This window comes from Ambystoma mexicanum, chromosome 9, assembly GCF_040938575.1.
Source record: "Ambystoma mexicanum isolate Mex_15411 chromosome 9, UKY_AmexF1_1, whole genome shotgun sequence".
NCBI classification, from domain to species: Eukaryota; Metazoa; Chordata; class Amphibia; order Caudata; family Ambystomatidae; genus Ambystoma; species Ambystoma mexicanum.
Genome location: NC_090931.1, coordinates 132,153,828 through 132,169,753, shown reverse-complemented (window position 1 = coordinate 132,169,753; position 15,926 = coordinate 132,153,828). Strand labels below are relative to the sequence as shown.

The 15,926-nt window shown below is 45.7% G+C and overlaps 1 protein-coding gene across 2 annotated transcripts in view; it reads right to left on the bottom strand.

Moving 5' to 3' along the window:
- The window catches only part of SIK2 (salt inducible kinase 2), a 473,348-nt gene that overhangs the window by 406,501 nt on the left and 50,921 nt on the right, over positions 1–15,926 (bottom strand). The window lies entirely within an intron of this gene.

The window sequence follows — 15,926 nt, the reverse complement described above, 5'->3', positions numbered from 1 at the left end:
TTACAAGAATAAGATACTCACGCACATGCACACGCAATCATTGGTTCATTTTGTAGCGCCTACATTTGGCCACCGTTGTTTTCACAAAGTAAATTAATTTGTTGTAATTTACTTTCTATGTATCACTTCAAATTCCTTCGAATTTTTGTGGCTATTGTTGGAGTGCAAGAATATGCATATAAGTGCAAGTGCATAGACTGGCAAAGCCTCAGCTCATGGTGCGGGGGGCTACATCAGGCATGCAAACAAGCAAGTGTGACAAGATAGGTGCGGGTGCATCAGCTGGCAAAGCCTCAGCTCATGGTGCGGGGGGCTACATCAGGCATGCAAACAAGCAAGTGTGACAAGATAGGTGCGGGTGCATCAGCTGGCAAAGCCTCAGCTCATGGTGCGGGGGGGGCTACATCAGGCATGCAAACAAGCAAGTGTGACAAGATAGGTGCGGGTGCATCAGCTGGCAAAGCCTCAGCTCATGGTGCGGGGGGCTACATCAGGCATGCAAACAAGCAAGTGTGACAAGATAGGTGTGGGTGCATGGGCTGGCAAAGCCTCACCTTATGGTGCGAGGGGCTACATCAGGCATGCAAACAAGCAAGTGTGACAAGATAGGTGCGGGTGCATCAGCTGGCAAAGCCTCAGCTCATGGTGCGGGGGGCTACATCAGGCATGCAAACAAGCAAGTGTGACAAGATAGGTGCGGGTGCATCAGCTGGCAAAGCCTCAGCTCATGGTGCGGGGGGGGGGCTACATCAGGCATGCAAACAAGCAAGTGTGACAAGATAGGTGCGGGTGCATCAGCTGGCAAAGCCTCAGCTCATGGTGCGGGGGTCTACATCAGGCATGCAAACAAGCAAGTGTGACAAGATAGGTGTGGGTGCATGGGCTGGCAAAGTCTCACCTTATGGTGCAAGGGGCTACATCAGGCATGCAAACAAGCAAGTGTGACAAGATAGGTGTGGGTGCATGGGCTGGCAAAGCCTCACCTTATGGTGCGAGGGGCTACATCAGGCATGCAAACAAGCAAGTGTGACAAGATAGGTGTGGGTGCATGGGCTGGCAAAGCCTCACCTTATGGTGCGAGGGGCTACATCAGGCATGCAAACAAGCAAGTGTGACAAGATAGGTGTGAGTGCATGGGCTGGCAAAGCCTCACCTTATGGTGCGAGGGGCTACATCAGGCATGCAAACAAGCAAGTGTGACAAGATAGGTGTGGGTGCATGGGCTGGCAAAGCCTCACGTTATGGTGCGAGGGGCTACATCAGGCATGCAAACAAGCAAGTGTGACAAGATAGGTGCGGGTGCATGGGCTGGCAAAGCCTCACCTCATGGTGCGAGGGGCTACATCAGACATGCAAACAAGCAAGCGTGACAAGATAGGTGCGAGTGCATGGGCTGGCAAAGCCTCACCTCATGGTGCGAGGGGCTACATCAGGCATGCAAACAAGCAAGCGTGACAAGATAGGTGCGAGTGCATGGGCTGGCAAAGCCTCACCTTATGGTGCGAGGGGCTACATCAGGCATGCAAACAAGCAAGTGTGACAAGATAGGTGTGAGTGCATGGGCTGGCAAAGCCTCACCTTATGGTGCGAGGGGCTACATCAGGCATACAAACAAGCAAGTGTGACAAGATAGGTGCAAGTGCATGGACTGGCAAAGGTGCGACAAGATAGGTGCAAGTGCACGGGCTGGCAAAGCCTCAGCTCATGGTGCGGGAGGCTACATCAGGCATGCAAACAAGCAAGTGTGACAAGATAGGTGCAAGTGCATGGACTGGCAAAGGTGCGACAAGATAGGTGCAAGTGCACGGGCTGGCAAAGCCTCAGCTCATGGTGCGAGGGGCTACATCAGACATGCAAACAAGCAAGTGTGACAAGATAGGTGCAAGTGCATGGACTGGCAAAGGTGCGACAAGATAGGTGCAAGTGCACGGGCTGGCAAAGCCTCAGCTCATGGTGCGAGGGGCTACATCAGACATGCAAACAAGCAAGTGTGACAAGATAGGTGCAAGTGCATGGGCTGGCAAAGCCTCAGCTCATGGTGCAGGGACTGGTTCATGCATGCAAACAGGCAAATGGTCAATCTAAGGTGGACGGTGAGAGGTTCGATACTACACAAGCAGGAGAATCCACATCTGGCGCAACAAGGGCTATGCCAGTTATGTGCAGTCTTGGTGGCATGGCTGAGGTGGCAGTAGCATGGTACGGGTGTCAAGGTAGGTGAGCCCAATGGCAAGCTAACATCAATGTGCATAAAGATGTGCAGCCTGTAGAGTAGGTGGGCTGCTGACTTGATATGATGCAGGTGCAGTGCAAGGCTGATCAGTGAAAGTTCAGTAGGAAAAGGGCAATGCGGCTGAGTGGTCATCGAGGGTGCGTTGCAGCTGGAAGTGTAAGGCAGCGCAAGGGTGAACCGTTATGGGCCGGGTAGATAAGAGTGTTAAGGCAGGTTGGAAGTAGGGAGCATCCACGCAACATGAAGCCGCAAGACCTTATGGAGAGGAGTAATGAACGTATGATTAGTAGCGGAGGCAGATAATGTATCATAAGTGGGGATGATGGTGTTGCACCATAGGAGGGCAAGGGGATTGCAGGGGGCAGAGGAGATGAGCCGATTACCTTTAGGTGATTGGCTAGAGTGCCACAGGAGAAGTGAACTGCAGCTGTAGATTGGGTCAGTGGGGGTGGCGGCCATCTTAGCATTAGTGCCCAAACTCAGGGGGTATGGTCTAAAGTAACGTGGCGTCATCCTCTGGTCTCATGGGGAAGCAGGCTTGGCCGTTGGTGATCTCCTTGTAGAAAGGTTCAGCAGAGTGAGCGTGCAGACAGGCAATGGCCTTTCTTGAGGGCCTTCCTATGCAGGGACAGCCGGCAGAGCCCGTCGGCTCAATTCACATTGGTTATTCAAACGGGTTGTGTTGCCAATAAGAACTGGCCACGGCAGGACATCCGCAAAGATTACCTTGTTGAAGGAGGTGGCGGCCATTTTAGCGTGAAGCCTGAACTCAGGTGCTATTGTCTAAAGTACCGTGGCATCACCCTCTGGTCTCATGGGGGAAGCCAACTCGGGCGTTGGTGATCTCCTTGTAGAGATGTTCAGCAGAGTGCGCGTGCAGACAGGCAATGGCCTTTCTTGAGGGCCTTCCTATGCAGGGACAGCCGGCAGAGCCCGTCGGCTCAATTCACATTGGTTATTCAAACGGGTTGTGTTGCCAATCAGAACTGGCCACAGGCATAACATCCGCAAATAATACCTTGTTGAAGAAGGTGGCGGCCTTCTTGGCGTGAAGCCTGATCTCAGAGGGTTTGGTGTACAGTATGCTGGCGTCATCTTCTCGTCTCATAAGCAAAGCCGACTCGGGCGTTGGTGATCTTCTTATAGAAATGTTAAGCAGCTCTTTAAACCACCCGAAAAGGGCTCCGCTGATTCATACCCAGTGCACCGCCACCATGCCGGTAAACTAGGCCTGAGTTGCATCTGACAGTAGTCTACAGTTCTGCTGGTTTCCCTCCAAATCATTAAATACATTCACCAAAGGGTTTGCAGTTGAAGGTGCAACTTCTTTGACCACATCACAAAATGAGTGGGAGTTGTGAATTGCATAATTCTGCAGAATCTTTCCTGTGGAATAACCAGCCCTAAAGATAAGAGATGTCTGCCACTTTTACTCTCTAGAAATAGGGAAACGCTCCCCAAAAATAAAACTAGGGAGTAAAAATACTCCCAACAAAATAGGAAACTGACATATATGTCCCCCCTGTTTCACCCACACAGCTCATTGATCTGTCTGGACCAGTAGTGCACATATTGCCACAGGAAGAAGCTCTACTATTAATGCCAGATCTGAAGAGGTCAAATGCAACTTGATGAATCCCAATATTTATTGCAAAACATTTCTATTTTACAGTCAGTACATATTTGTACTAGCTTAATAAATACTCCCATTGGGAATGGGAAATCATTTTGTACTCCCTAAGAAATCATTTTACTTCCAACTTTAAAACATTGAGAGTGAAATACTCCCATTTCAAAATTGTATGTGGATTACTGAGAATAACCATGTATTGACAAAATCTGTAGCAATGGAATATCTTGAATGATGCCCCTTCCTCTTCCAGGAAAAGGTTTTTACCCTGTTCTTATGTTGCATGGAGCAAACATTGAGGCGTATCAGTGGCGTACACTTACGCAGCCTGCGCGGCCACCTGGTCTTTACTCATACAGAGTCAACCTACTACTTTCTCCAGCTGTGTGATCAGCACAGACTTCCTGCAACTGTGGAACTCTGCCACTCCAAGCAAAGACCAACAGTGCATTCAAAAAGGAATTTTTTTGAATCTGGGTTCCCAATAAGGGGCCCGATTCATGGAATTTTTGCACAGTTCAAAGTGAATTTGTACTGCAGACACAAACCCTGACTCATGGAACTGTGCAGTGTATTTTTGCAGTGCAAAGTCATTTTTGCAGTACAAAATGAACTTTGCACTGGAAAAATACACTTTGCACAGTTCCATGAATCAGGGTTTGTGTCGGCAGTGCAAAGTCACTTTTCAGCAGTGCAAAGTCACTTTGAACCGTGCAGAAAATTCCATGAATCGGGCCCAAGATATTTTGGTCGGAGTATTTCCTACCTACTTTTGGAAGCTTGGGGAAAATATTGCTTAGGCTAATAGAGATACATTTTAATTTTGAAAGCAAAGCCATGTTTGTCTTATCCTAAACGTTCACTGTCTCCAGTAATGACATGAAATGAAAAGTCGCTTTATCTTCTTACAGGCCCTCTCCCAATCATATAATTGAGCTCCCTTCTCCTCTGCGTGGCATGGGCTGCTGAAGTCTGGCAGCTCAACACATTTAGAGGGCAGTGCCAGGGGCACGAATAAGCAGACGCCTGCCTGCACTTTTTCGTGGGGAGAAGGTGTCTAATTGTAGGGAGTGAAACAGACAGGCACACCAGTAGAGGTCTAAGTAGAAGGAACCGATATCTGAGTTTGCCAATCTATCCCTTTCACCAGAAAGAACCACAAGATACCTCTTCGGAAATGTTACTTCTACCACCGCGATTGTCTCTCCATAGACGTAGTAGGGTTGTATACTAATTGACCTTTTCACAATTGACCTTGGGAGAATTGACCTAATTTAGAAGGTCAATTAGGACATATATGCGAGGGGAACCCCCCCTCGCGGCCCCGACCCAATCCCCTTATAATATTTATAATCCAAAATAAACCCAAATAAAAATACAAACTAACTAAAATAATATAAAGGTCAATTGTGCACAAGGTCAATTAGGACCACTATAATTAGGTCAATTGTGCAAAAGGTCCATTGTAAAAGGTCTATTTGGGTAACACCGTACACATTTAATAACACTTATTTGCTAGGAGAGGACCCACATCAAATTAATTTATGAACATTTGGTGGGTAACACTGCACACTTCCTTCCACTTTAAAACATTGAAAAAATAATGCTGTAGTTATGATATGATATATGGCATTTATAACGCACTATACACAAGTGTTTCAAGGCGCTATGAGGCAAGGGAGGGGAAATAGAGGGAAGACACAGACCCTACTAGGCCAGGTGACATTAAGATCGCGCAAGTGCAGGGAAGGGGGAGGGGAAAATTGCAGGGGGTTGAACACTGATCTTCATGCACAGACAGATAACTCTCAGATACAAAAAATAAAATGCATGTTTTTATACCTTTTAGAGAACTGGAAATATTTTGCAGAGATTGAGAGTGCATTCATTAGCTTTCCAAGTCACGTTCATCTTGACATCAGACCAGCACCACCTGATGAAGAAGTGTATGGAACTTCAAAAGCCAATGCATTGCTCCATCTCTGCATAGCATTTGCAGTTAGTCCAATCAAAAGGGACCAAAACCTGCATTTTCTGTGATAACAAAATAAAGGAAAAACATGGCACCAAACTTTACTTTCCACTGCAATATAGAAAAAGCCATATTTTATTCTGCGAGAACTGGACAACAGATTTTTTTAAAGTTGCATGTTGACAGTACCAAAACATTTCATGTTTTAGGGACCTACAAAACCAATTTCCAAAGGAAGTCACGAGCTAGAGGCGGTCTTTTCTTCTAAGAATCTACATACCAATGTTGATTCTGTTAAATTGGCCAAGGGTGGCTGTGCTGGCAACAGCCTGATTTCGACACTGTGGAGATGATGTCACCTGAAGATTGGTTCTCAAGGCTATGAGACATTTGGCTGTTGCCCTTTACAATTACAGAATGATCTTCCAGCAGAAGCAGCATTATGGGGGCCACACCCCTTATCCCAGACAGTAATTACCTTTATTAGCTCTGTGTTCCGCCCCACCCTATACGCTGGGATCAGAAGCTGTAAGTGCCGTAGAGTCCCTGGCACCGGCTCAATGCCACCACAGGAAGGCAATGCATTTGTGCCATACAAACCTTCTACCCTCTTGGGGATTAGTTACAATGAATACATCAGAAGCAGTATCTTTTAGCAGGTAATATTATAAAATGAATTCCCCATTCTGTTTCTTACAGGCTGTGTGCCCTTGATTCTTGTCAACTCACTTGCGGTTTTATAATGCCTGCCCCAAGTTTCAGAACAGGTGTCCAATCTTGACAGCGGCAATGCCCTACTCCCGGATGCCACCTTTGCACATGTGAAAGCCGTCCAGCGCACCCCCTCACAGGACTAGGGACATATGGCCACACCCCCGGCCTCCTGAAGGAGCTGTACTGGCCACCCCTTCAAGGACCCATCCTGTTCAGCACAGGCTCACCCCTTACACAGGAGTCACAACCACAACACCACTCCACCCGGTCAAGAAACTCACCATCTCTGGATGCCAGTGCACCCCCAGAAGCCACAACGGTGCCCGCCTGGCAACAAAGAATTTCACGAGGAAAGAGAACAGCAAACTGGCCTTTTCCTGCAATGCACACTGTTTCTGGGACAAGTTACCGAGACCGATAAGGCTGGCCCCCACCATCCTTCACTTTAGTGCAGAGTTGTAGACCCCTACTCCTTAAAGAACATGTGCCATTCATTGATTGCTCAATTTAGGCCTATAACTCCTCCTTCCCTCCTCTTCCTACCAATCCCATCTCCTGCGCTAACCCTGCTCTATACGCGTACACTTCTGGCTGTTTCCGCAATGCACAGCACTCCATTGTTGTGCAGCTAGTGTCATGCTTTGTAAATTACATACATTCATACTCCGTGATGGGCACACTCTTCTGTGCCCCTATAGTTGTGAGAAAGGGGGAAAGTAATACAAGTTTTCTTCAAAGGGTTTACTCAATATCACCTAGCTATGTGCACGGTCTTATAGCTGTGCGAGTTACACAGTCACTCGCGAGTTGTCGCGCAGTTTTGTAGTCACAACCTCGAATCCCAGGAGGGTCAACCTTTTATCTGTTCATGGTGTAATAAAGATAGCACCATTAATGTGGACAAGATCCGGAATAAAAACTGATGCCATGCAAAACATACCTTAGTGACATTAACTATTTGTGTTTCGGAATATGTATAAAGAAGCATTAGGAGGCATCAAGACATTGACAGGATAATGGTCATATATAATGGACAAGCATTGATAGGTTGGATTTGATGTGGAAGCTGGATTTCTGGAACACAGTGTCCTAGCCCCACGTTCCCCAGAGGCAGCGCCCTAGGGGAGGCCCGATACCCAGGAGCTGCCTTTACCTTCTGCCAGTTCTATCATTGGTTCGGTCCCTGATGAAAACACCTGTTTGCAGAGCTACAAAAAGGGCAAAAACTGTGATACCAGGTTCATTATAAAACAACAAATTCCCATCATTATCATTAGTATTTTTATCTCACAATTCCCGAGCTGTGTGCTTATAGGCTAAATGATTCGGTTTTTGTCATCCGTCGCAATTTCAACTGCATCAGAGCCCTTTTTAAATTGATATTGTCATCATTATTAATGCGCATTTGCAACCTTTTCCATGCACACCTCCTAATATAAAAATGTGGTTCCCAAATTAATCATATCACACAATTACTTAAAACAGCACCACAAGTATACAAGATACTGTCGCCCAGTGTTACTTATATTGCCAGAGCACTGGATGTACAGGGTGCAAATATTCAAGTTGCAAGCTACTAACCAGCCATAAAAAGCCACTCACCACCTCAATTCCACACATACACACATTGCCCCATTTTTTTACTGGTCAAGAGTCAAACCTCGCTAGCCAGGGGCTAGTGGAGAGTGCAGATTTTGCACTTCGTTTGGCGATAGATTTTTTGATTGTCTTCGCTCCCACAATTCATGGGAAGGGACTACTCCAGAGGGACTTCTGACTAAGGCTTCCAGTTTTCTGTTTTCACTGATTTTTACACATACATACAGATGGAAATCAATCTGCTTTCTGTCTGTATTTATTAATAAAAATGGAGGAAAAAAAATGGAAAAACAAGTCTTTCTGTCTTGTTCTCTATGTTGTCAATCATGCAACCATGCTGCCAATCACAATGCAGATTGGCAGCATGGAGACTGCATACATTGTATAAAAATATAATTTAAGTTATTTAAATTGCTGACAGCACATATCTTAAGGCAACAGCAGTCACAGGAGCAAACGTTTGTTGTTATGGAAAATAATTGAGCTAGCATTTCTTTCCTATATGGCTACATGTGTGTTTTAATGAATGCATTTTTTTATTAGAATAAATGCAGAAAAATACTGGTTGTGAATTATCTTTTCATATGACAAAAAATAAATGTGGATGAATACAGAACTAAGGCCACAAAATAAATATGGATAAATACAGACGGAATTGGCAAAAAAATAAATAGCATAAAAGCGGAAGCCTTACTTGTGACTGACAAGTTTAGTGCTTCGTTGATGTTACTGTCTTAAAGACATTTTTGGGCACGTGATTACAGGAACTTAAATGCCTTATGTTGCTGCGCGATCCACCACAAGAACATGTACGCTGTGCATCTCAAGACATGAAAAGAGGGAAAACGAGCGGGAGATTTGATGGTCCTGCTATCAAAGAACCAATGAGCCCTGAACTTGAACGATGTACGCGTACAGTACGAGTGTGTGTTGCTAAAGGCAACTGGGCGCAGCTAATCTTCGTGATCTGCTTCCGAGTGGAGCAGGCTTGAACATTTTCGATACATGCTGCCATTTTAGCAGTTTGTCTAAAGTTCAACCATTTTGCCCTTTTCTCCCTTTCCAAATCCCCTTTGGTTACATTGCTAATCAAAATGTTGTTCTGTCAATGAAAATAGGGTCGTCTCCTGTACCTTTGAGGACAACCAATACCCTGTCTTTATGATCATGGAAAAAACCAAGGTTGTCCAAGGTCTCTCCACTTGACAGCCACGCGTGACCACCGTGGTTTTCCTCACGGGATTGTGTGGCTAAAGCAACACCAAGTCAAATGCTTGGCTGGTTAAGGACTGAGGGGTGTACTCGGTGCTGGAATTGAGACGTAATTTGCCGGATCTGGAATCCAGCAAAATATGTCTCCATGGATCCAAAATCTGGGAAAACAAACAACAACCCATGGCCCCGATGACTATAAGTAAGACTTCCAGTTTTCTGTTTTTACTTATTTTTACACATAATTACAGGCGGAAATCAATCTGCTTTCTGTCCGTATTTATATATAAAAATGGAAACAACACAGAAACACAGGTCTATCTGCTTGGTTCCCTATGTTGTCAATCATACCGCACAGGCCAATCGCATTAGAGACTGGCAGCATGAATAGTGTAAAAGTTGATTAAACAATAACATTCAAGTTCTTCACATTGTGGGTAGCAAATATCTCGAGTCAGCAGCAATTGCAGGAGCACCCGTTTGTGCGTATGGCATCCAGGGGGCTGCCATTTCTTTCCTGCATGGCTGCGTGTGTGTTTTGATAAATGCATTTTTGCATTCAAATAAATGCAGAAACATACTCGTTGCAAATTATCTTTTGATGTCACAAATAATAAATGTGGATGAATACAGAAAAAAAGGACAACACATGAATATGGATAAATACAGACGGAAATGGCTGAAAAATTAAATACCGTCGATGAAGGCACTACACCAACCGTGAACCGCTGTTCTGTGCAGTGAGGTGCATTTCGAGCTCTGCTCTAGCATGCCCTGTTTTGCTGTTTAGAACGTAAGCACATACACGTGCAGTAATGGTTAGATGGCTGCAGACAGGGGCAGTGAGTGACCAGGAGCAGCTATTGTCTCTTACCAGGTGCACGTGGTGGGTGATTACAATGCCAGGGATGCATAAGGATGCGCGCTGTGTGACACCAGGATTTAAAACGTTTGCTTTTTCTTGCATGCTTTCTCTTTCCAGATCCAGAGGCAATTTCTTTAGGCTCACGTTGTTACTCTGCATGCTGGTCATTGTAGGCCCACATTCAGGGTGTGGGAAATAAAGCAAGAAACATATCCTTTTTTGCTCATTTGTGTTGTCAGCTTGTGGTAATATGTTGTTGCTGCTCATTTCAAGTTATGTCTTATTTTAGTCCTGTGTTTTTACACCTTTTAGAAGCCTGTCACTTTTCTGCCATCACTCCACCTCTTACCCCAGCCCATCGCACTCTCCCTCTCCCCCCCTCGTGGGATCCCAGAGTAATTACTACCCATTTCCAGCCCTGTGTGTTCTTTGAATTAATCAAATACATTCTGTACATCAAACCAACCGGGCACCGTGGGAAGGCGACGATTTTCCAATAGGTTTTGCAAGAGTGTGCTGCCGTTCTGGAACCAACCTTGCCCATTAAACTCTACAGTCCATTCTCTTTTTGCAGACGCTGATTAATGCTTTCTGGGTGGAAGGGTCTGTAATTAATGAGCCCGCTGAGAAAGTGTGAAATGTCCCCGGAGAGATGTTACGCCGCCGGTGCAAACAGAGCGGAAGGACTTCACATAATGAATCCCTGCGCTCGCGAGCTCGCAGGACCCCATTCTACTCTGGAGCGAGAGCACTCCGCAAGGCAAAGGGCAGTTCCAGACAGAACTACTTTTTAGTTCTTGCAAGAAGGAGGACTATCTCTCCCGGCGCACTAATGGTGAAATACGACACGGACAGGCAATGTGTCATGTGACCGGAAGTCCTGACAGGCAACATTTTGCTTATCAGAATATGCGTGGGCATACTTGTTTTTCGGCCAGCATTTCATCCTATGTACTGGCCTACAAAGTGAGTTAGGGTATTGCTGCCGCTTTGTGCACCCCACCGCAGGGGTGGGCAGGGGCCTGTAACCTTTGGCTCTACAGATATTTCAGGCTACAATCCCCATTATACCTGGCCATTAAGTGTGCTTGTTAGGGACAATGGGAGAGGGCTGTAGTCCAAAACATCTGGATAGCAAAAGGTTTCAGCATTCCTGTTTTTTTTTCTGCATCTGGGTACCCTCTGCCCCGCCTCCGCCCCTCCCCGTTGGGTTAGCAAGAATGCCTCAGCCGGTGATTTTGACACCAATATAATTAGAGCAGCAAAACAGTGTTAAGAATGAAATACATGACATAGGCCGTGTACTGTTTAGCACCCGTGTGTGTGTCTTGCTCTCCACAACACATTGGGCCTCATTACAAGTTTGGCGGTCGCCTTGCCGGCAAAACCGGCAGGCTGTTGCCGAAGTTGTGAATTTTACTGACACCCGGGAATGGGAAATTACCGGGTTACTACAGCCCCGCCAGAACCGGGATTTGCCCATTCCCGGGCGCCAGTAAAAAATGCTGCCCGTTCCCATTGACCTCAATGGGAATGGTGAGGCCGGATGCACCGGCACCATTCAGAATGATGCCGGTGCATCCGACATGCTCTGCTTGAGGGTGCCGGTCCACCCGCCAAGTCCGACCTGGCAGGCAAAAAGGCGCCAGCGAGCAGAACTCGTAGTTTGCTGGTCCGGTAACTACGGTACCGGCAAGTTTACCGGCACTTTAGTTACCGGAACGGCTAACTTGTAATGAGGCAGTGCAGCTGTGCAGTGTGTTTAGGTGCTTAGAGAAAGCACATAACACTGCATGCCGAGTACATTAAACACATGTACTAGTGCAGAATATATGGGCTGGTTTCTTGACTGTACAAACATATTAGAAATTTTGCTGTTTTTACGGTAGATGCCCTTAAAAGGTTTGCATGCTATAGAAATATTGAACCAGCAGCTGTCAATCTGCCTGTGCTTTGTACAAAATCACAACTCCAAGCGTGAAGCTCATGATTTTTGCACACACCACAATTACTGAAAAAATAAATGATATTGACAGGATGTCATCTGATGAGCACCTTGGTGCTTCGCTGAGCGTGTGTCTGTGGACACCGAGCACACACATTATGTAGAGCTTGAAGCTTAAGTGGCTACACTAAGACATGACACACCAGCACAGGACACACAGTCTCTGGACTGGAAGCATATTAAACATAGCAATCACGTGAGTGAAAATTTACAAAAACACCCCCTGACCATGATGTCACTGCTTCTTTACAGAAGATATACTGGACCCCAAAAGGAACTTCCTGAAGCTGACATATTAAACACCCTGCAGAAGGTTCAAACCAGTCTAATGGTATTCTCCCCGGCTCTAGGGTTTGGACCTCATGCCTCAAAATGTGCCCTCACCACTAGCCACTAGCGCGTGGTAATGGACTCCACGTGAAATGTGTTGCACTGACCTTCTATGCAGTCACCTGTTACGTGATCAAGGTTATATTTGACTGCTGATGATCGCAATCTCTGGCCACAAGATGTTCTTCCTGTCTCTCCATTCCTCGACAGCCATAGCAAATGCTAAGTGCACAGTGATCTACTCCCAGGGAAACGGACTGGACTGGGATCTACTCCCAGGGAAACAGGGACTGGAATCTACTCCCAGGGAAACGGGGACTGGACTGGGATCTACTCCCAGGAAAACAGGGACTGGACTGGGATCTACTCCCAGGGAAACAGGGACTGGACTGGGATCCCATATGATCCCATATCAAATAACATTTGATGGTATCTAACAGGGAACGTATATTGCTGAGCAAAACTCAAGGACTATGGGACAATTTGATTATATTTGGATCTGAAGATAGTTAGTTATAACTACTGAACAAATTGCACCAGGGGAACAAATACTTAGAACTACATAATTAGACATCCACTCAACAGATTAATTTGCCATGAGGATGACCAAGGGGTCGAAACACGTGTCGTCTGTGTTAGATATTGCAATTAAATCCACGTCTACAGATTATATACTGCGAGACTTGTTTTTCTAAAATTAGATATCAAGTGCGTGAGTATCTGATGTTTAGCGCAATGGCCAGCTCCTATGGTTTGATGGACTGGGATCTACTTCCAGGTAAATACTGAGTGGGCTGAGGTCTACCCCTGGGGAAATACTGAGTTGACTAGGATCTCCTCCCAAAGAAATACTGAGTGGACTGGGATCTCCTCTTGGGGAAATACTGAGTGGATTGGGATCTACTCCCAGGGAAATAGTGAGTGGGCTGGGATCTACTTCTGGGGAAATACTGAGTGGATGGGATCTCCTCCCAAAGAAATACTGAGTGGACTGGGATCTACTCTCAGGGAAATAGTGAGTGGTCTTGGAGCTACTCCCAGGGAAATAGTGAGTGGATTGGGATCTACTTCCAGGAAAATACTGAGTGGGTTGGGGACTTCTTCTGGAGAAATACTGGGTGGGCTGGGATCTCCTCCCAGAGAAATAGTGAGTGGTCTTGGAGCTACTCCCAGGGAAATAGTGAGTGGGCTGGGATCTACTTCTGGGGAAATACTGAGTGGACTGGGATCTCCTCCCAAAGAAATAATGAGTGGCCTGGGATCTACTACCAGGGAAATAGTGAGTGGGCTGGGATCTACTTCTGGGGAAATACTGAGTGGACTGGGATCTCCTCTCAAAGAAATAATGAGTGGCCTGGGATCTACTACCAGGGAAATAGTGAGTGGACTGGGATCTACTTCCAGGAAAATACTGAGTGGGTTGGGGACGACTTCTGTGGAAATACTGAGTGGACTGGGATCTACTTCTGAGGAAATACTGGACCTACTGGGATCTCCTCCCAGATGAACAGTGAGCGGACTCGGATCAACTTCCAGAAAATACTGTTCTTGAAACCTGCAAGAACCTTAAGAGTGAGAAAATGAGAACTTCATGGGAAGAGAAACCAAACACTGACTGGCCACGTGGAGCAACGTGGCCTTGCTGCAGTGGACTAGAAGAATGTGCAGAATGGGTTTATTACCTGAGCCGATTTCGCACTTAAAAAGATCTAATGTTGGTTGTCCTTAATCTATCTATGTCCACTTATGTATTGTTCCCGGTGACTGTTCCATTTACTGCCCTCCACATCTGGTCAGAATGTTCTGCAAACTCACCGCATTGGAAGAAGCTCACCGCTTCCGTCAAATCAGATTTTTTTATCCATTGTATGATCTTTTGTGATCATAAGAGCATTGTTCCTCCCTTTATATCAATAAAACAATGTCTGTAAAAATGTAAAGACTTGCAGCAGAAATAAGTCACTGTGCCTAAGTCGATGTTCAAATCTTATACAGGGAAATGCGGGCTTTCCCTAAAATAACCCCTCTTTGGCGGGCATTTTCAGATAAACATACAGGCAAATGAGCTCTTCCAAGAGTGCAATGTTAGAGAAGATTAATTACGTTCTCAGGCAGATGGAAGGAGATTGAAACCACAATTTGAGAAGGCTCAGCCATGGTGTTGACGTCTCTTTGCCAATTACAGTCAGTCAGGTGACATCGCAAAGGTTTCTTGGAGGGAATCACTCGACTCGTGCACTTTCTGGTTTGACGAGTTGCTTGGCACGACCTAGGTACAGCAAGCAAACCGTGACTTGTCAGGTTCACATAATTGCAGGAGCGAGTTTCTGTTGTCACTCTGCTTTGCCATGGCAGAGCTTGGTGAAAAAGAATAAAATAAATCATAGACAGATTAAACATAATGTTTTTTGCCCTCCAATTTGCAGGGCAATTTGATAATCACTCATTCTTTGTCTATGGGTACTAATGTCAAGTTGCAAGCAACTAGCCAGGCATAAAAGTTACCCGCTCTCCCGGCATGAATGCCGTCTCCCCACACATATCACAGTTTGTTGCTTGCCAATAACTAGCGGCAAGTGCGTATTTTGGCCCTATTTCACAGAAGTGAATTATAATGGCAAAACCCCATTGGAAATGGCTCTGTGAATTAAGCCCTTGGTGTCCCACCATAGCCCACACTAAAGTCTACAGTGAATTTTATTCCATTCTACGTTAATCAGGTAAAATGTAACTCCGCTCTCCTCGCATACAGTAACCAGAAAATGTGTTTTTCGACTCTTACTATTGTCAATGAAAGAAGTGGTCAACAGGTAGACTGCAAGATCGCATGAGCACGGCGATCTTAAATCGAGTAACACAATTTGTGTTGTACATTATAAGAATGTCTTAAGCCCTCGAAGTTTGTTTCCTTGAGTTCCTTGCCAGGTTGATCATAGGACTTCTATAGGGAACACGTAAACCTCCATGAGACGATTCCTTTAGATGGCTTATGACACATTTTTGCAACACCACTCACAACATTTGCTGATCACCAGTAGCTAGAACAGCATGCATGCTGGGAAATGCCAGTTTGCTACTGCGTCTGTCCAAGAAGGACTTGTGTACGTTGTACTTCACACGGCCTTTTTCAGGACTGACAAAATGAGTAAATGAATTGTACAGTACACTAGGTGAACTGTAAAATCTCAGTTAAATAATGTGGCCACTAAAAAAAGAATTATATAAAGGGCCCGATTCATGGAAAAGTGTGCATTGATCCCGTAACGACTGCGCCTCGAAAAGTACTTTGCACGTCCCTGCGCAAATAAGAAAATCTGTGCGCTTCACGTATTCATAGAATTTCCCACACAAAACAACTATAAGCAA